The sequence below is a fragment of the Festucalex cinctus genome, chromosome 7 (genome assembly GCF_051991245.1).
Source record: "Festucalex cinctus isolate MCC-2025b chromosome 7, RoL_Fcin_1.0, whole genome shotgun sequence".
Taxonomy (NCBI): Eukaryota; Metazoa; Chordata; class Actinopteri; order Syngnathiformes; family Syngnathidae; genus Festucalex; species Festucalex cinctus.
The window spans coordinates 22,240,489-22,260,674 of NC_135417.1; the positions used below are offsets into that span (position 1 = coordinate 22,240,489).

General features: G+C 48.8%; 1 long non-coding RNA gene across 1 annotated transcript; it reads right to left on the reverse strand.

Annotated features, from left to right (window-relative positions):
- Positions 1–17,606: 17,606 nt before the first annotated feature.
- On the reverse strand, positions 17,607–18,766 carry LOC144023067 (uncharacterized). Its single transcript, XR_013284487.1, has 3 exons — positions 18,645–18,766; positions 18,345–18,614; positions 17,607–17,855 (listed from the first exon to the last, which is right to left on the reverse strand). It is a non-coding gene; the product is annotated as an uncharacterized LOC144023067 (long non-coding RNA).
- Positions 18,767–20,186: the final 1,420 nt, after the last annotated feature.

Sequence of the window (20,186 nt, forward strand, 5' to 3'; positions counted from 1 at the left end):
GTGGTGTAGCATTACATTTGACCTGCAAATCTGATCATCCCTTTAATGCCCAAACTCATTTTGGGGCCCCCTTGTAGGTAGACCAGAGGGAGACTATTTTTGGCCAGAGAGGGGCAGTATGACACACAACTCTGCCCAGACCTAGAAGGTTCCTTACCAGTCTCCGTGGACCCATTAAAATCCTGTTAACTTTGATCATCCCTGGCAAGTACCTGACCTCCATGACTGTGAAAGGGAACAATACAAAGTGTCATTGTTAAGGTCACACAGCATTTATAAAATTTATATGGTCTGCATTCTGGGAGTTGTGCATTAATATGCAAGACAAATGACCAGTTGCCAGTGATTTATTACGCTCATTTGTGTTTTCCAGCAAGGACCTACTTCTTCCTCACAAGGAAATTGACTCAACTGTGTTGGATTTACACTGCAGATGTAAGATAATTCCATTTAAGTTGTAACAACTATTGCCTAGGTCCATTCCACCCTCTAATTTTTTTTTAGTTTGCTTCTCTTGAAGCAAATTCTCTGCAGTGCATGAATATGCCAATGCCCAGACAGGATCCAGCCTGGTCAGCTCTACAGGTGGTCCTTGCCACCAACAAAACTCTTTTGAAGCCGCTGACCAGGTGACAAAGGAATTTATGCGTCTGCCAAAGGAGTGTATTTCCAGCAGTCTGCTCGGAGCCCGAACAAATGGCTCCAATGGTTTGGAATACACAAATGACCGATCAAAGGAATGTTCATGACTTCTTATCAATCACAAAAGGATACTCTGGCGCCTCGCCCTTCCTGGAACGTCTAGATGGAGCAACAACACCTCCAAGTGGCGAAACTTGGAACTATCCTTAGTGACAATTCACATAAGTAACCGCATTTTACACATTTATATCATGATAATTCTTGACAGACAACTGAACTACGAATGATTCATGTTATATCTTTGTGTGTATGAACATCCTATTTCATGTGTACTCCATAAAGAATGAAAGATAATCAATGTCTCTCAGTTCAGTCAGATTAGACAAGTAGAAGTTACCTCACAAGTTAGTTTATGATGCATTAATTACAATGTGTGTTAAACGGGTTGTGTGGGAAAACTGATTTGCCAGACTGACCAAATTTAATGCCAAATTATTAATCTTTTTAATAATTTTCCTCTGAGAGTCTGCGCGAGCGAACAGAAGGGTGTGCCTTCACCTGCTCGCCCCACCCAGAGACTATAAAAACACGAGCAGACCACTGCCCGTTCTCTTCTTTTTTTTGCCCTCCTGCTCTCTTGCCTGTTCCTGCTCTCACAAGCCTCTTCCAAAAACTCTGGCCCGACTTGCAAGTGGGCCAGCCAGGCTGCTCGAACTCTTTTGTCTAAGAAACTTGCAAACCACGTGGCTTTTTCTTTCCTGGCAGGATCCGTTAACGAGATCGGATCCTCGCGCCACGCCACGCCAAAGCAAGTGCAAACTGCAACGCTGACTAAAGACTCTTTCGTTTTTTTTGTTTTTTTGTTCCACTATCGGTGCTCACCCGCCCGACCTTCTCGGTCCCGGGTACACTTGCAACGCACCGCCGGACTCAAGGTTGTGCACCTAAGCCGCGCACCGCACCTGCTACTCGGTGGCGCTCCGCCGCAGTGCCAACGCACCTCCAACGGCTGGCCTTCCCCGTACGCAGGCGCGTACTGACCGAGCTGCAACACCTGAGCTCGGACAGCTGCCCAGCAGAACCAACCTCGGCGAGGATCAACCTCGCCGGATCGCCGACCAATCAAGGGACGAGCCGCGCAACTACGTCAGGCCCCTGGCGCGGCTCCCTCGCTAACCTGTGGAATAAACCTTTTTTTTTCCTTGCATTTTTCAACGAACATTGACTCTTTTTTTCCCCCTTGTCAAAAAGGCCGCCACTTCTGTTCGTTGCTACGCAACTCCAGGGCTCGTAAGTGCGCTTGATTTCTACCTCGGCGTATCCACTGTGTGCCACTTACGTTTGAAACATCACAAATCTGGCAGGTCAAATTTTCTCTTTTCCCTGTTTCTTTATTCATTCGCATTCCTTCCTTATTTTCATTCGCTTTATTTTATTTCTTTTCTTCTGACGGTAGAATAGTTAGATAGGCAGTATTTTGATTCTGTAGTGTAGCAATCGTGAATAAATGCATGTTTTATAAACTTTATTCCGCCTAAGTCATCTGTGTTTCCGAGTGGATTATTATTCTTTTGTTAGTACAACGAACCACTGAATATCGAGTGTGGCGACTTTAGATTATCAATGACTGATGAAAGAAGGATTTTGGTCGTTGTTTGCTCCTGTTAATACAAAGCAAAACAAACGTGGTGCCCCAGAGGTTATTGAGGTAAATACAATTTACCTCTGTAACGTCCAGATTATTAATTCGTCCAAAAGACGACCCAATTATCGCTACATAATGGTGCCGGCCGTGTGAGGCTACAAAACATAAGAAGATCCACTCGAAAACACAAGACTTTGGACGTGAAAAGTAAAACGCATTTCACGTAGTGTACCTAATCATTTGTCAAAAAGGTAAACATTTCTTCTTACATAGAACTGCACTGACTTTCCCCTTCAGCTTTGAATCGAGCGTCTGGTTAGCCGCCATCTTGCGTGTGTTACCACGGAGTGACGTGCTATAAGTAAACGAGAGTAACGGGATTGATTGTTGGAATAAAAGTAAGAGCCGGTCACCGTTTGAAAAAATAGTGGCTTGTATTTGAAAACGTACGTGATAGAACTCGAGTTGTGCAACTTTTAAATTTCAGCTGGCTGAATTTGAAGTTGTTTGTCTTTGTGTTGTTGTGTTTCCGGAAATTGTGGGAAGTCACGTGACAGCCTACGTGCGTCGCGTTGACCCGACTCGAGTTACGTGCTTCGGAGTAGCTAACCGCGAGCAACGTAAACGACGTCCGAGTCACTTTCCCCGTGTTCCTCCTACACCTAGCTTGTGGGAGAAGTTTGAGTCGTGACTGAGCTTTTGTAGCCGCCGACTCAAAGTTTCAGCTCGTGGCGAGCGGATTAACAGAGCGCTAAGACGTTAGCTGCTTACCTGTACCGTGTACGCATTTCCACAAGGTGGCGCCATAGTCCTTGTGAAGAGCTGTGTGGCTCGTGGAGGCGTGGTTGAGTACCTCCCCCTCCCTTCTCATTGGCGAGTTTGAGCCACGCCTGTAGACGCCCCGAAAGGGAGCGGGTCTCGCAGGTTGTCAGCTGTCAGACAGCGTTTGAGCTGTCAATAGACAACTGACCCCCCCACTGCTGCTTTAACGCCGGTGGTCCTTGCTCCGCGATAATTCTGATTCAATGTCACTTCACATTGCTTTTTGAATTGTTTTCCGTGTCGAGCGTTGTACTTAGTGAGTGTCGTCACCGTTAGTACACAAGGATAATAAAAAATTTATCCACGTCCGATTAAACGCAGTTGTAGGCTTAATTGACTGTTTGCGTTTAAGGATTATAGTAATAGCTGACCGCATTCTAGCCTTTTACGCTGCCTAGCGTGAGAGTAATTACGGGTGCATCAACAAAACATACTGCTGGGTCAAATTAATACAAAGGAACTATTGACACTATTGTGTTTTTCTTTTTTTTTTCCTCTTTTTTTTTTTCGTATTCCCTTTTATCCAGTTTCATACTAGGCTAACTAGCTATATTCTTGACTTAACATTCCACTTAATTTCAGGTTTTGTGTTTGTTTAGTTGGTTTGGTAGACCTAGTACTATTATTATTATTTTCTTCCCTTTTATTTGTTTTCTTCTCATTTTTATCCATTATTTTTAACTTTGTTGTTTTTGTTTGTTCTTTTGTTTTTGTTTTTCGGTTGTGTCTAGTTAATAAGAAGGTGTGAGTTCGAATGAGCTATTATTAGAGAGGCAGCTCTAATATTTCTGTATAGTTCTGCAGTTTTTGTGTCCCAAAAACCCCGTCCACAGGACATTTGCATGAAACTGTACTGACACTGTAACCAGTCATTTGACTAAGACTATTAACCCCTTTTAAGTTTATTTCCCCCTTTTTCTGTTTTATTGTTTATTTAATTTAATTTTAATTTCAACTTTTAACTCGACTTCCAAAAAAAAAAAAAATTTTTTTTTTGTTTGAATTTTTTTTTTTTTGATTTAGCTTTTGGGATTGACCGCTGTAACATTTTAGAGTTACCCTGTCCCTCGTTTAAGCTATTCTTTGCTGAGTGAGTCAAGTTGAAGTTAGTATTATTATTATTTTATTTTATTTTATTTTATTTTGCTTTATTTATTATTTTATTTTTTGTTGCCGTTTGTTTTTGTTTGTTTTGATAACTGGAATTGATTTCTCCCAACTATAGTGTAAGCTGTGGGTTGCATAGCCCACTACAAATCTTTTGCTTTTGTGGCAATTCCCCTTTTGATAATTTGAACCCAGTGTGTATTGTTGACGATAATACTTGATAGCGGTAGTTAGCTAACTGCGTACGCTGATTAACTAACTATTAAACGCTAGTACAAGTGTGATCGTTTAAAAAGCTATTGACAATATGGCATCACTCCGAGAGACTCCCAGCCCCTGTGAGAACCTAGATACCTTGGCTCAACTGGTGCAGAAGCTGACCAAGGACTTCTTACCTGGATACGCTGAGTCTATTAGGGATGCGGATGTCAATACGCTAAATGATAACCTCGCGCAGCTCATGAGTGACGCTGAGACCAAAGCCCCAAAGGACAAGTCACTCATTCGAATGCTCGGATGTCTGACTTTGAACCTTGCCGCACACTTGAAGCTGAGCGATGCCGAGGACTGTCAAGTGAAACACCAACTTGACATAGCACAACAGCAGAGCCGTGATGCCACGGCACAGCTTGAAGCCGCCCACGACCGAGTGAAGGTCATGGAGACCCAGCTGGATGACGTTAAAGCGCAGCTGGATGAGGCAGAAGCCCGCGCAGATGCGGCGCTAGCCGAAAATCTGGGCAGTGATGCAGATGAGTCTGCTTTCACTCCCGACTCCCATCAAAAGATTGGTGAGTTAACCCAAGCTCTCGCGACCGTCGAAGAGACAAATCGAGAGCAAGAAAAACTGCTGAGATCCGCGGCAAATGAAATTCACAAACTAAAAGCAGAGGTGACTGACTTGACTGAACGACCGTCAAAAGACCAACTTCGGCTAGCAGAAGCTAATTACTTTCGGGTTAGTTCGTCGCTAGCTCAGTCAACCGATGAAGTGAAGCGCCTCCAAGTTCAGGTACAGACCTTTAGGGAGGAACGTAATGCCGAAGTGGACCGCTCATATGACCTGCGAACCAAATTAGCATTGACTGAAGCCGAGGGTACCCGCCTCCGACAATGCCAGCAGGAATATGAGACAGAGTTAGCTCATATTAAACATGAGTTACAACACGCGCAGCAGTTGCATGAGGTCTCCCGAGGAGCCTCCCGGCCGGGAGCTCCACCCCCGCACAGACCTCCTGATCCCAGAGCCACAGCACCACAGCTCAAACTGTCACCTGAGTCCGGAACCGCCTGGAGGACGCCGCCGGTGACCACCGCCGCTTTAGGCCTGGCACCGCCGATGGCCGCCTCCCCACACGCTTTCGGGCCATCAGGTGATGACAGTTTCCAACGTGGACCCATGTCGACTCCCCCGTTGGAGGGACAAATGGGCGTGGCCTGGAAAGATTTGGACAAGCTGGCTCGAAATATAACCAAATTCGAACCGAAACCAGGGGGGTCCCACAACACAACAGAGTACTTGAAAGACATCAACTATCATCTCCAGCGGTTCCCAATGGCAACCGTGGAAGATAAGTTGTACTTGATCAAAATGACGTCCAGCCGAGCAGTCAACAGACTGCTGGAACGGCAGCCCGCTGATGTGTTGTCTGACCCCTTGGCACTGCACCAAGCCATCTCACGCGAGTTTGACGGTTCTCCTGGGTTGTCGGGCATGGAAGTTGCCATGTTCGTCAAACAGGGAAAGCAGGAGTCTCCTCAGGCTTTCTATAGTCGTCTTCGCGATGCCTACTTTGGGACTCGTAACGAGCCCAACATGGAGGAAGATCCTGGTTTTAAAACATTGTTTGTCCGAAACCTCCAACAAAACCTTAACCACTATTTGGGACTGGCTTTGTGTCCTGAGACACTGAATAGCTCGCAGCTACGTGACTTAGCAGCTAGGGGCTATGCAAAGCTAAAATTATCCGCCCCCAAGGCAGGCGACGCAGGAATTTATAAAGTGGACGTGGGTCCTCCTTCAGAGCTGGAGGGAGCTTGCTCCTTTGCTCCGAGGGAAGACCAGACTAAATCCAAAAAGTCAAAACAGTCCCGCGCCCCGCGAAACCGGAAACCGCGCTCCAAAACCGACTACTCGCGTGACGAGAAAGCGGACGGAGAAAAGCAAGCTGACGACCGCCGGCGCTCCAAAGTTGCTAAAGGAAAGCCCGATTCGCGCTATCATCCAAAACGTGATAAAGTCGAACGCGCGCCAGCAACCGATTCCTGCCGCGAGTCCCGGAACCGCCAAGCCGACTCCGAGACTGACCACCACGCAGTTGCCAGCGGCATATTGAAGGCACTCCTGAAATTGTCAAAAGACTCGTCAAAAGACCCGCCTTTATGACTAACCGACGGCCGGATGCCCACTGAAGTGACCCACCAGCAGAGGTCACCAGAGGGGCCTCCAGTAGCCGACACTCAGACACCTACTAAACTGCCTTCTGACTCAACAATATTGGTACTGCAGGCTGATCCAAATACAGTAGACCCGCAAGTATCGCGATCAACCGATGACGTGAGACCGTTCCAACAGCTTTTAGGTGACCTCACCACCAGGGGGATGGCTCGTAAATTCTATCTGAGCGTCACCCTGGAGCGAGCTCTAACCTACGAAGCCCTTGTAGATCCCGCCGCGGACATCACGGTGATGTCCAACACGGTGTTCGAACAACTCCGCGCCGCGTCACAAGCTAACAGTCGACCGCTCCGCCTACGGCGGTGCCCACTCACCGTTAGCGCTTTCTCACCTACTAACACAAAGCTGGAATCTATCGCGATGGTACACTGGTCCATTGGCCCCATGGAATTCATCCATCCAGTCTATGTGGGACCCATTGAGTCAGTCCCCCTTCTTATTGGCCAAGACCTGTTGTTCCGCTTCCAACCCATCATAGACTACCAGAGACTCCAGATTTGGGCCCAGGTGCGGCAGGCCCTGCCGACATTTCCTTCGGGCCCTGACCAGGCTCAGCTCTGCACTGTGACTCGGGCGCAGCCACCCCACGGGGAAGCAGATGCCCCCACAGGGAGCTGGGACACGACACAGTCCAAGGCAGGACCCCTCGCGTCCCCGACAAAGGACCGGCTGAGAAGCCACGACACCTTTCTTTGTGACCTTGACCCACCCCCACCTGATGCAGGGTACGCCCCACGCATCATCGGAGGTGTCCACGTGCAAGGTGCACCTGTTCTTGACGCCGTCCTCGCCTTGTGGGCTGACAAATCAGCCATTTCTGCAGCATTCGCTGACAACTTGCGAGATCTCGACCCGAACATTCTTTTCGTCTCCAAGTCTTGCCGGTTTCCGTTGAACACGGAACCTCCTCTTACAATAACTGCAGTGGGCGTGTGCGCCTTAAACCTTCAGTGGAAGCAGCACTCACTGACCCACTACTTCTTGGTTGTCCCGGACGCGCCTCACACCCTTTTTGTGGGTGCAGATTTGCTTGTTCGTCTTGCCGTCCATGTGGACACCATCAACAACGTGCTTTGGTCCCTCACCAACTCGGAACCTCTAGCTTGTGTTCCCAGTCTTCCAAACATGAAGTCCGGACAGACCATCCCAGATGCTTGCGAAGTCTTAAACGAGGATGAAGTGATCGCTCCGGCGACCACGATCAACATTCCGGTTCGCTTGGTGGCACGAGCTAACCAGGTCTTGAATGCTCGCTCCGCTTTCTTTCAACCTTCATCGGAATTCATGAACCTGTCGTTACTCTTGGAGGCCACGCCCATCGTGGACGCCTCTCTCACCACTCTGATCTTGGTTCACAACCCCCTTTCGTACGACGTTCGCATACCAAAAGCGACCCGTCTGGGCCTGCTCATCCGTTCCGACTTCCACGACTTCACTCTAACGGTGCCTGTGGTTGGACACATCCCATCGGACTTGTTCTTGACTGAAGACACCGGTGGCCGAAGACTCACCAGGCCATCTCAGCTTGTTACGGTCAACCCTGCCGGTCCCACCAACGATGAAGACATCGTCCGGGTGGACCTGGGGACAGACCAACAACTGGTGATTTATGCCTTGAGCGCGTTGCCTCCAACGCCCTCGAGCATTCCCTCTGGAAACCCAGAGAAACCTCAACCAACCACGACTCCAAATGGGGACCTTCAACCGTACCCAGAGTTCGAGGAGCACCTCCAAGAAGTTCTGCACCGCGCCGACGCGCTCCGGTCCGAACAGGACCGCGAACGTTTGCGCACCGTGTTAATGAAATACACACCGTCTTTCGCCAAGGACTCCTTGGATTGCGGGTTGACGGCACTACATGTAGTCCGCATCCCGACTCAGCCCGGCGCTCCTCCAACTTTCATGCGCCAGTACAAGATTCCGATAGCTTCTTACGAACCAGTACAGAAGACTATCGACGCCATGCTGGAAAAGGGCATCATTCGCCCCTGTAACAGCACCTATTCGGCTCCATTGTGGCCAGTCTTGAAGCCAAACGGTACATGGAGACCAACCATTGACTATCGCAAACTGAACCAACAGGTTCCTCTTTCGCGATGGCCCATGACACAACTTGAACAGGAACTTCCCAAGGTTCGAGATGCCAAATTCTTCACCACCATCGATGTGGCTTCGGGGTTCTGGACGATCCCCGTAGATCCCAGGGATCAATACAAGTTGGCATTCACCTTTGGCAACAAACAGTATACTTTCAACCGGTGTCCATTCGGCTACGCCAACTCGCCAGCCGAATTTAACATCTTCCTCAACAAGGCGTGCCCTAATGCCGCCGCCAGGGGCAACCTCATTTATGTCGATGACATTATGATGAGGAGCTCCTCTTTGGATAACCATTTGATGGAAATCGACCACGTTCTTGGACAGCTGTCTTCTGCAGGTGCCAAACTGTCCCTCCTGAAAGGTCAGTGGTGTCGCACGAAGGTCAACTACGTGGGGATCTTGGTTGGGCCGAACGGGATTGAACCACAATCCAGCCGTATTCAAGGCCTTCTTGACATCAAAACCCCCACCGATGTGTCAAAATTGCGCAGCTTCCTTGGCGTGTGCAACTATTCGCGCCAGTTCATTGAACACTTTGCTGACATAGCACGCCCTCTTACTAACCTGCTGAAGAAAGACACGCCCTTCGATTGGGGTGACGAACAAAACAACGCGATGAATATGCTAAAACAAAAGCTGGGCTCCGCTCCCTGTCTCGCGTACCCCGATAGCAACAAGGAATTTTTCTTGGAAGCAGGATTCTCCGACCATTGTTTGAGTGCGGGTCTATACCAAATGTACGACCAGGATAAACGCGTCGTGGCGTACGCCAGTAAAACGTTGAACGGCCCTGAGTTGAAATACTCCGACTGCGAAAAAGCCCTGCTTTCCACAGTATGGGCAATCAAACATTTCTCAAACTACATTGGATGTCAAAAAGTAACGATTGATACTAACCATCATCCGGTTACTTTTCTTAACAACCAACGCATTCGAGACGGTGTCGTAACGAACGCGCGCATTGCCGGCTGGCTTATGGCGTTACAAAGTTACGATGTTCGAATCCGGTACGCGAAAAACGCAAAGTTACCGCTGGGTACCGATCTAGCGATTTGCCAGAACTGTGTGTCAACTTCCCCGACCCCGCCGACAGACGTCGCCGTGGCACCGATGCCGGAATTCACGCGTCACCGCTATTTTGAGGAACATGTCTGCAAAGACATGCCTACAGCTTACGTGGATGGCTGCTCTTACCACCACCAAACCCAGCTGCAGGCTGGGGTGGGCATCGCTTGGGTCGACGACACACCGTGCAAACCACTGCTATTCCAATTGGGCCCCCACTCTTCTCAATATGCGGAAATCGCTGGCATCCTGATTACACTCAAATTAGCAGTTGAACACGGTGTCACGGTGCTGGTTATCTGCACTGACTCAAACTATGCCCGCCTCGCCTTCACCTGTCATCTACCGGTGTGGCGTCGAAATGGTTTCCTTACGTCAGCGAAGAAACCCGTTAAACACCGCGACCTCATTTTGACATGCGACCATTTGGTTTCCTCCAATGATATGCATGTCTATTGGAAAAAGGTCCGGGGACACTCAAAAGTCCCAGGACCTGACAAACATTTTAACGACCTAACGGACACGTTAGCCAAACAAGGGGCCCTCAACGGGACTCCTTGGACATTTGATACAGCTTGGCTGCCCACCCAGCCCACCCTGGAGGTCCACGTTCTCACGCGCCGCCGCGCTGCGGCCGCCGCTGAGTCTCGCGACGCCCCCACACGGACCCCTACGGGGCCCGTGGCGTGCGTACCGCCCGTCCGAACCTCCGACTTGGTCGCCCAACAGGCCGGCGACCCCGCGCTTTTCAAAATAATTCAGCACCTTTCTGATCCTGTCGCCAACCCCGTGTCGCCTGACGCGTTGAGTGACGACAGCGACCTCAAAGACTTGCTCTCCGTGCTGCAAAGGCTGCGTCTCGTTAAAGGCCTTCTGGTTTATGACTCCGCGTCTCCGCCTGCCCTGCGGTTGGTGGTTCCACGGAGCCAAAGGGGGGTCTTGCTAACATACGCCCACGACGCGCCTTATGCAGGCCACCGCGGATTCAAGGCCACTGTCACCGCACTACAACAGGTGGCATACTGGCCGCGCATGCATAATGATGTAGCAACCTACATCAAAGGATGCCTGGTTTGCTGCCAGTTTCAGCCAGCAAACCCGAGTCACCGAGCACCACTCCAACAGAAAGGAGTCAACTTCCCATGGTCTGATCTCCAAATTGATTGGGTGGGACCACTGGTCAGATCTCTGAGAGGGAACAAATACTTTCTTACAGTAGTTTGCGCGTTCACCAAGTGGGTAGAATGCCTGCCTGCTCCAAACGACACCGCACACACCACTGCATGCCTGCTGATGAACCACGTGTTCTCCCGTTTTGGGTTGCCCTCACGGGTTAACTCAGACAGGGGAACCCACTTCACAGCCGAGGTGATGCAACAACTTTGGCAAATGCTCGGAATCAAGGCCCAGTTGCATATTAGCCATCACCCGCAGTCATCAGGACGGGTGGAGCGGACTAATCGCACCGTGGTAAATTTGCTGAAAAAGTTTGTTGTTTCCAACCATCGGGACTGGGACACCCGACTCCCACTGATCCTCATGGCAATTCGAGCCACCCCTCACGAATCCACAGGGGTGGCCCCTTTTGAAATGATGACCGGACGGCGAATGACGCTCCCCCTGCACCTGATGTACCAGCCAGGCGAAACAAACCTAGCCACGGCACACACGGCCTCCCAGTACGTGGAGGACTTGCAAGCCCACCTCCGAGCCACGTTTGCATTTGCCCAACAACGGCTTAAGCAAAGTGCAGAAGGTCAGAAAACCTACTACGATAGGAAAGTCTCACAAACCGAGTTTGAAATAGGTGATCGAGTATGGTATTACTTGTTCGCGCAACCAAATGCTAATACTCCGCGTGCCCAGAGGGGCATCGCCCGAAAATTTCTTCCCCGGTGGTCAGGACCACATGAAATCGTCGACAAACTGTCACCCGTCGCCTATCAAATTAGGATGAATAAAGGACGTCAGGGGGACCAACTGAGATGGGTCCACCGAAACCAGATCAAAAGTCACTGCGGGTTTGAACGTCTGAGAACGCGATCGAGCGAATCTCAGGACCAGCATACGTGCGGAACTGACAAAGGGGGGTCACCAGCCGACTCCGAGTCAGCGACCCAACCGCCACCTTCGACAGACGTGCCAAATTCCGCCGACCGACCTCGCTGACTACGATGTTTGAAAGTATCACACGTGCAAAAGGGGGGTCAACACCCCGCTGCACCTACCGAACCCCTCAGTGATACCATACCGAGCGACGCTAATCCGCTTGTCTTTGTTGATTGCGAGAGGTTAGCATACTGTGTTTTGCTACTTATTTGCAGACGCTTGGTGCAACACTTAAGGATACGGTCCTAGCGGTAACACCGATAGCATTATGCAGAACTAGACTAGACAACTACAAAATGATTTGCAACTCAAATTCAAAAGATTATGTACACTCAAGGTGTTATGATACTTATGAATGGTATGCTGCGTGAAATCAGTTTTTGCTAGCCATGAAAAGCTCCCCCGTACTTAAGGCCTTCAAAAGCAGGTCAGAGTACTCTTTTTAAAGCGTTAGTGAGTCTAGCTAATCTAACTAAGCCCCTTTGCCTTCCTTCCCTTAGTCTAGCGCAACTGCCAAGGATACTCTGATTTTTTTTTTTTCCCTTCCTTTTGCTCCCTTTTCTCCCCTCCTCCCTTTCTTTCCCTTTTCCCTTCAGTTATTCTTGGATAACGCACGACTTTTTGGGTGTTTAATTACGCCATAGGAAGACGCGATAGCTAAGTACCTAGCAACGATAGTGTCGCGCTAACCGACCTAAGACTTTTTTTTTTTTGACGAACACCCCCAGGGGTGGAGATTTGCACCGACACGCAGGTGCCTGAGACAACCTCCCCGTCTTTATAAGAGAGTTATGGCCTGAGTATAGTCCCGGGTTTTTGAGTTTTAGAAGGCGACAGCCTCTTTTCTCATTCTCTCTCTCTTTTCTTTAATTTGCTGTTCGTTTCCCTTAGTTACTCATAATATGATACTAGCCTTATAGCCTTAGGAAAAGTTTTCTTCCTTTTCTTTTGTTTGGAATTTCGCGTCTTGCGTCTTTCCCAGGCCCGCGCCTGTTTTGGGACCCGAGTCCCTCAGTTAGCTGACACAGTACCAAGTTAGACACACTGTTAACTGAATACACATAGAGAACCATTGAAAACACACAGACGTACCCTGCATACACATAACCAGGCAGAGGTTAGGGAAAAGTGGCACCAGTGGTATGTCTTGAGTGTTGCAGCAGAGCGTGAGTGGGACTCCGGCCGTCTGACCGTGGCCTGGACCCTGGCCACGCATCATCTGGACCCGCCAACCTGGACATCCTGAAGATTCATCCCGCTTGACGAAGGGGGGTCTGTAACAACTATTGCCTAGGTCCATTCCACCCTCTAATTTTTTTTTAGTTTGCTTCTCTTGAAGCAAATTCTCTGCAGTGCATGAATATGCCAATGCCCAGACAGGATCCAGCCTGGTCAGCTCTACAGGTGGTCCTTGCCACCAACAAAACTCTTTTGAAGCCGCTGACCAGGTGACAAAGGAATTTATGCGTCTGCCAAAGGAGTGTATTTCCAGCAGTCTGCTCGGAGCCCGAACAAATGGCTCCAATGGTTTGGAATACACAAATGACCGATCAAAGGAATGTTCATGACTTCTTATCAATCACAAAAGGATACTCTGGCGCCTCGCCCTTCCTGGAACGTCTAGATGGAGCAACAACACCTCCAAGTGGCGAAACTTGGAACTATCCTTAGTGACAATTCACATAAGTAACCGCATTTTACACATTTATATCATGATAATTCTTGACAGACAACTGAACTACGAATGATTCATGTTATATCTTTGTGTGTATGAACATCCTATTTCATGTGTACTCCATAAAGAATGAAAGATAATCAATGTCTCTCAGTTCAGTCAGATTAGACAAGTAGAAGTTACCTCACAAGTTAGTTTATGATGCATTAATTACAATGTGTGTTAAACGGGTTGTGTGGGAAAACTGATTTGCCAGACTGACCAAATTTAATGCCAAATTATTAATCTTTTTAATAATTTTCCTCTGAGAGTCTGCGCGAGCGAACAGAAGGGTGTGCCTTCACCTGCTCGCCCCACCCAGAGACTATAAAAACACGAGCAGACCACTGCCCGTTCTCTTCTTTTTTTTGCCCTCCTGCTCTCTTGCCTGTTCCTGCTCTCACAAGCCTCTTCCAAAAACTCTGGCCCGACTTGCAAGTGGGCCAGCCAGGCTGCTCGAACTCTTTTGTCTAAGAAACTTGCAAACCACGTGGCTTTTTCTTTCCTGGCAGGATCCGTTAACGAGATCGGATCCTCGCGCCACGCCACGCCAAAGCAAGTGCAAACTGCAACGCTGACTAAAGACTCTTTCGTTTTTTTTGTTTTTTTTGTTCCACTATCGGTGCTCACCCGCCCGACCTTCTCGGTCCCGGGTACACTTGCAACGCACCGCCGGACTCAAGGTTGTGCACCTAAGCCGCGCACCGCACCTGCTACTCGGTGGCGCTCCGCCGCAGTGCCAACGCACCTCCAACGGCTGGCCTTCCCCGTACGCAGGCGCGTACTGACCGAGCTGCAACACCTGAGCTCGGACAGCTGCCCAGCAGAACCAACCTCGGCGAGGATCAACCTCGCCGGATCGCCGACCAATCAAGGGACGAGCCGCGCAACTACGTCAGGCCCCTGGCGCGGCTCCCTCGCTAACCTGTGGAATAAACCTTTTTTTTTCCTTGCATTTTTCAACGAACATTGACTCTTTTTTTCCCCCTTGTCAAAAAGGCCGCCACTTCTGTTCGTTGCTACGCAACTCCAGGGCTCGTAAGTGCACTTGATTTCTACCTCGGCGTATCCACTGTGTGCCACTTACGTTTGAAACATCACAAATCTGGCAGGTCAAATTTTCTCTTTTCCCTGTTTCTTTATTCATTCGCATTCCTTCCTTATTTTCATTCGCTTTATTTTATTTCTTTTCTTCTGACGGTAGAATAGTTAGATAGGCAGTATTTTGATTCTGTAGTGTAGCAATCGTGAATAAATGCATGTTTTATAAACTTTATTCCGCCTAAGTCATCTGTGTTTCCGAGTGGATTATTATTCTTTTGTTAGTACAACGAACCACTGAATATCGAGTGTGGCGACTTTAGATTATCAATGACTGATGAAAGAAGGATTTTGGTCGTTGTTTGCTCCTGTTAATACAAAGCAAAACAAACGTGGTGCCCCAGAGGTTATTGAGGTAAATACAATTTACCTCTGTAACGTCCAGATTATTAATTCGTCCAAAAGACGACCCAATTATCGCTACAAAGTGCATATACATTTCTTTTTACAGTCTATTTACAAGTGACCCATGTCCAATTTCACTGTACACATTTATTGAAACACTTAAATAACATGCTTGCACAGATGCTAAAAATTCACATAAAAACACGTTTAATTTTATTTTAGCCACGCTTCCATCATCACTTCGTCACCACTATTTTAGGACTGAATTCTGTCGGTCTGTCATGCGTCCGTCAGTGGTCCGCTATATACTTGTCCAGGTTCGTGATGGACAAAAACAGATTTTTGTCAGTGCTTTGTTCATCTTTTCTTTTTCTTTTTTTTCTGATCATTTGTCTGCCGTTAGAAAAATGGGTGCCCGTCAGTGGCAGACAGTACAGACAGAATGCCCACCTCTGATTATAAGAATGTTAAACAAATAGCGGTAACCACAGTCTTCCTCTGCTAGCAGCCTTCAGTAGTTCTTCATTCTTATTTAATTAATAGCCTATTCACGTCACAGTTTTGGCATCGTTAGTCAGCATTGCCCTGTACTAGTGACACCTGGCCGGACGCCACACGGCCAGTGGTGCGCTGCTCCTGATCAGGTCAGTGTTATCATGCATGATATCATAATAGCGTATGTCTATGTAAATGGGCTACAAATGTGATGCGGTTGCACCGCTGCACGTAATCAACTATTGCAACATGTAACTAATGTTGCCACCCCAGACAACACACAATTGTAAAAAAATCAGTGTTTTTAAAATTGGTCTGAGAAGGAGCTCTTCATTCTCTTGTATATTTCTTGTTCCTTAGTTGGAGGTTGTAAGCATTCTCATTTGAAACTACTTTTGAATTCTATTTTAGCATTCTAAAAAAAATATGACAAAAACTGGTAAAATAATCCAATATTCACACAACAATCAAGAAGGTCATCGTCTCATCATTTACCGCATCTATCTATCTATCTATCTATCTAGAGGTCAATATGACGAAAAAAAAAGGGGCAAATTTGCCACTTTTTTTTTTTTTTCTCGCCACGTGGCTGTTTGTGTCGCCAGAAAGGAAACACATATGTCACGCTACACAAGTCACAGTTTGAAAAATGTCTACGGAGGAAGCACTCCTTAAAATGTACTTTTCGGTCGGGTTTTCAAACAAGGAGATATTAATTGCTTTAGCAGAGATTAACAATATCATAGTTGCCAGTTTATAAAGTGGCAAATTTGCCACTTTTTTCTGATCATGTTGCCCTCGCCCCCTACAAAAATATATATATTTGTACGTGGCCCCAATACACCGTCGTAAGGTTTCTGCATCTACATACAGTCAAAGTGAATTTTGACTTGTCCTATGTTTGCTCACACATACATACACAGACAATCTTTCAGCACCAATGCAATTACAAAAAATCATTCATTCTTACATTCATTCATTTTCAAATTCATTGCCAAATGACGTAAAATGACGTCAAATTAAAAATCTAATCAGATTCAACAGAAATAGTTGCACTTGCCAGAGCAGTTTGTTTTGATAAAGGTTGTTAAAGAGTCAACTGGGTAAAGTAAGGTGGCCATAGAAGATGTGTGTATGGATGTTGAAGCTGGCAAGGTGTTGTAAGGTTTCCAGCATTAACACCTGACTTAAAGCCTCGGAGACCACATGCTATTAGTGAGCTATGCAAATCATGGAGCGACACAGCTAAAAAAGACAACTGTACAGTAAAATAAAAAACATACTGTGTCATATCTATTTATTTGATTCTGTCTTGATGTCATTTTAGCACTTGATTTCAAATTCTAAGTTTGGACACCTCTTAGCCACACAAACTCTCCAAGGCAGGAACAACTTTATGGGCATGGTAATTTCTCCTCCTCATGAATAAAAAATGTAAATTCCTCGCTGCTCAATAAGAAGCAGAAGTTGAAAGGAGTAAGAAACCACCACCATGTGCATAGAAATTCCTGAACCCTTCTGGTGGCAATTATCAAGCATGGCAAAGGAACAGCGGACATAATGAGAGCCAGGGTGGCACTGCCCTCTATGCGCGAGATAGCCTGCGGTCAAAACTATCAGCTCCCCTTTTATGATCACCTACTGTAAAGCAACACAGATAGTGTTAGGAAAAAAATAAGTGCGAGGACATTTATGTAACAGCACAGAGGCCATTTACCATTCCTCTGTTAAATAGCATTTGAAGGGGGAAAAGTTATTTTTATGGCAACATCAAAAATAAGATCAGGTCTTAACCATGCATTGGATCGAACCCAAGGGGTTCGGTGAGTCAGTCTCAGGGATTCGCCGGAGGACAACACACACCCAACTCATATGATGATACGCCCCGCTTGGCCTTCATTGGCTGCAGGTGATCACCCTACATTGCTTGGCCTAACTGTGCCGCAGGTAATTTCCCCGACACTCCCCGACTTGCTCAACTGCAGCCGGGTTTAGCAGGGCACTTCGTCTTGTTTTCGATCCCACCAACATGGATCGAGAGAAGACGCGAGAACTCAGCTATCTCAGACAAGGGAGAGAATCGGTTAATGATTACGCCATCCGATTCCGAACTCTAGCAGCCAAGAGTGGCTGGAACGACACAGCTCTCTTTGACCACTTTTTGAAGGGGCTCACAACCTCCATGCAGGAACTCTTGCTTCCAAGTGACTTACCCAGCGACCTGGACTCATTGATTTCGCTTGCCATCCGCACTGATCATCGGAGGCGGGAGCTCAAGCAGAGCAGCGGACTCCAAAAGATACCTGGTTCGGGACCCCTCCAGCATCCACTGGCAAGTGAGACTTCAAGAGATGCATTTCCCCAGTCATCCACCGCAAGGGAGGTCAGTGCAAATGACGAGTAACCCATGCAGCTTGGTCGGACCCAGCTAACCATCGAGGAGCGACAGCGGCGGCGCCAAGAAGGCCGCTGCTACTACTGTGGTGAACTTGGTCATCTGGTGGGATCTTGCACCGTGAAGAGAGGTCCACCGGTGAGTTTCCCGTCACCCCGTCCTGCTAAGACTCAAAGAATCACGCAAGCCCAGATAAGCCACCATGCTATAACCATTGACCTGCCAGCCCTCATCGACTCCGGTTCCGACGAGAGCCTCATGGACTGGGGCCTCGTAAAGCGAGTACGAGCCACCACCAAACCCCTTCCCCGGACCATTCAGGCCAGAGCTCTGAATGGCAAGGAACTTTTTTGTATCACCCACATCACCGAACCCCTGAAGGTTCAAATTGGACAACACATCGAGAATCTCCGTTTCCATGTAATCCAAGCTTCGTCACCCACTTTGGTTCTGGGACACCCTTGGCTACGTCTACACAACCCCAGAATCGACTGGAACTCCGGAAACGTATTGGAATGGGGAATGGACTGTATGGATCACGTTTTGGAACAGTCATCAACCAGTGCATCCTCAGCCGCAGTCAACCAGGTGACTCTTGAACCTCTCGCCCCTGAACCTCGCCCGCTGCAGCCTCTCGCCCCTGAACCTCGCCCGCTGCAGCCTCTCGCCCCCAAGCCTCGCCGGGCACCGTCTCAAGTCCCCGAGCCTCGCCGGGTGCAGCTCCAAGACCCTGAGCCACGCCAAGTCTCTGCATCATGTCACGCCAAGTCTCTGCATCAAGTTACGCCAAGTCTCTGTATCACGCCGACCAAGCCAAAGCCGACCAAGCCAAAGCCGACCAAGCCAAAGCCGACCAAGCCAGAGCCGTTCAAGCCAGAGCCGTTCAAGCCAGAGCCGTCCACGCCAGAGCCGTCCACGCCAGAGCCGTCCACGCCAGAGCCGTCCACGCTAGAGCCGTCCACGCTAGAGCCGTCCACGCTAGAGCCGTCCACGCCAGAGCCGTCCACGCCAGAGCCGTCCACGCTAGAGCCGTCCACGCTAGAGCCGTCCACGCCAGAGCCGTCCACGCCAGAGCCGTCCACGCCAAAGCCGTCCACGCCAAAGCCGTCCACGCCAAAGTCTACCACACCACGCCAGGTCGGCCAAGTCTGCCACGCCTTGCCAAGCCTGCCACGCCTCGCCAAGCCTGCCACGCCAAGTCTGCCAAGCCTGCCACGCCTCGTCAAGTCTGCCAAGCCTGCCACGCCAAGTCTGCCAAGCCTGCCACGCCTCGTCAAATCTGCCAAGCCTGCCACGCCAAGTCTGCCACGTCTGCCACGCCTCGCCAAGTCTGCCAAGTCTGCCAGGAATACCAAGTCAAAACTATCCACGGGATTCCCTTGGTACTTTCCAAACCTGATCCTGCCCTAGGAAAAGGTCTTCGGAACGGTTCCGACGGGACTCTCGTCTGGCGTCATGGACGCCCTCCTGAACTGCCTTTTTGTCTGGGACGGATGGGTGGGTCGTGTTCCCACCTCCGTGCCCCCTTCCGCCCGCCCTTGTTTTTGGACTCCTTGCTGAAAGGCCGTCAAGGGCCGGCCATTGAGGGGGGGGGTACTGTCACGCCGCCACCAGAGTGGCGGTTCATGCTTTTGTTTTTACAGTCATGTTCCTGTTTTATTTTGATAGTCCTGACTCTACTCTCACCCCAGGTCACTTACCCTTCCTGCAGCTCAGTGATTACCGGTCCACGCCCATGATCAGCACCACCTGTTTCTAATCAACCCGGACATTAAAAGCCACCTTCATTCTCCAGTTGGTTGCCGAAGTGTCACATCTCAGTGCATGGAAGCGTCCTCACAGTCCTCGTACCATAGTCCTAGTTTGATGTCTTGCCTTGCTTTGTCTTGCGCCCTTAGTTTGTCCCTTGTTTTCCTCCCTAGTGGAGCGCCTTTGGTTGTCCCTGTTTTTGAGTGCCCTTTCTTGTGTCTCCAGTTTGGAGCTCTTTTTGTTCAGCCTTTTTTCCCTCTTCGAGAGGTGTTTTGGTTTTCGTGCTATTAAAGCTGCAGCCTTGTTGGCCAACTTTAATTCTGCGTCTGAGTCCTACCTCCTCTCGTCGTGACATTCACTCAGTTCATCAGGTCCAAGTAGCAAGTTGTCGAGATGATTACTTTCGGAGACTTTTGATTAGGCAAATGGATTATTGAAA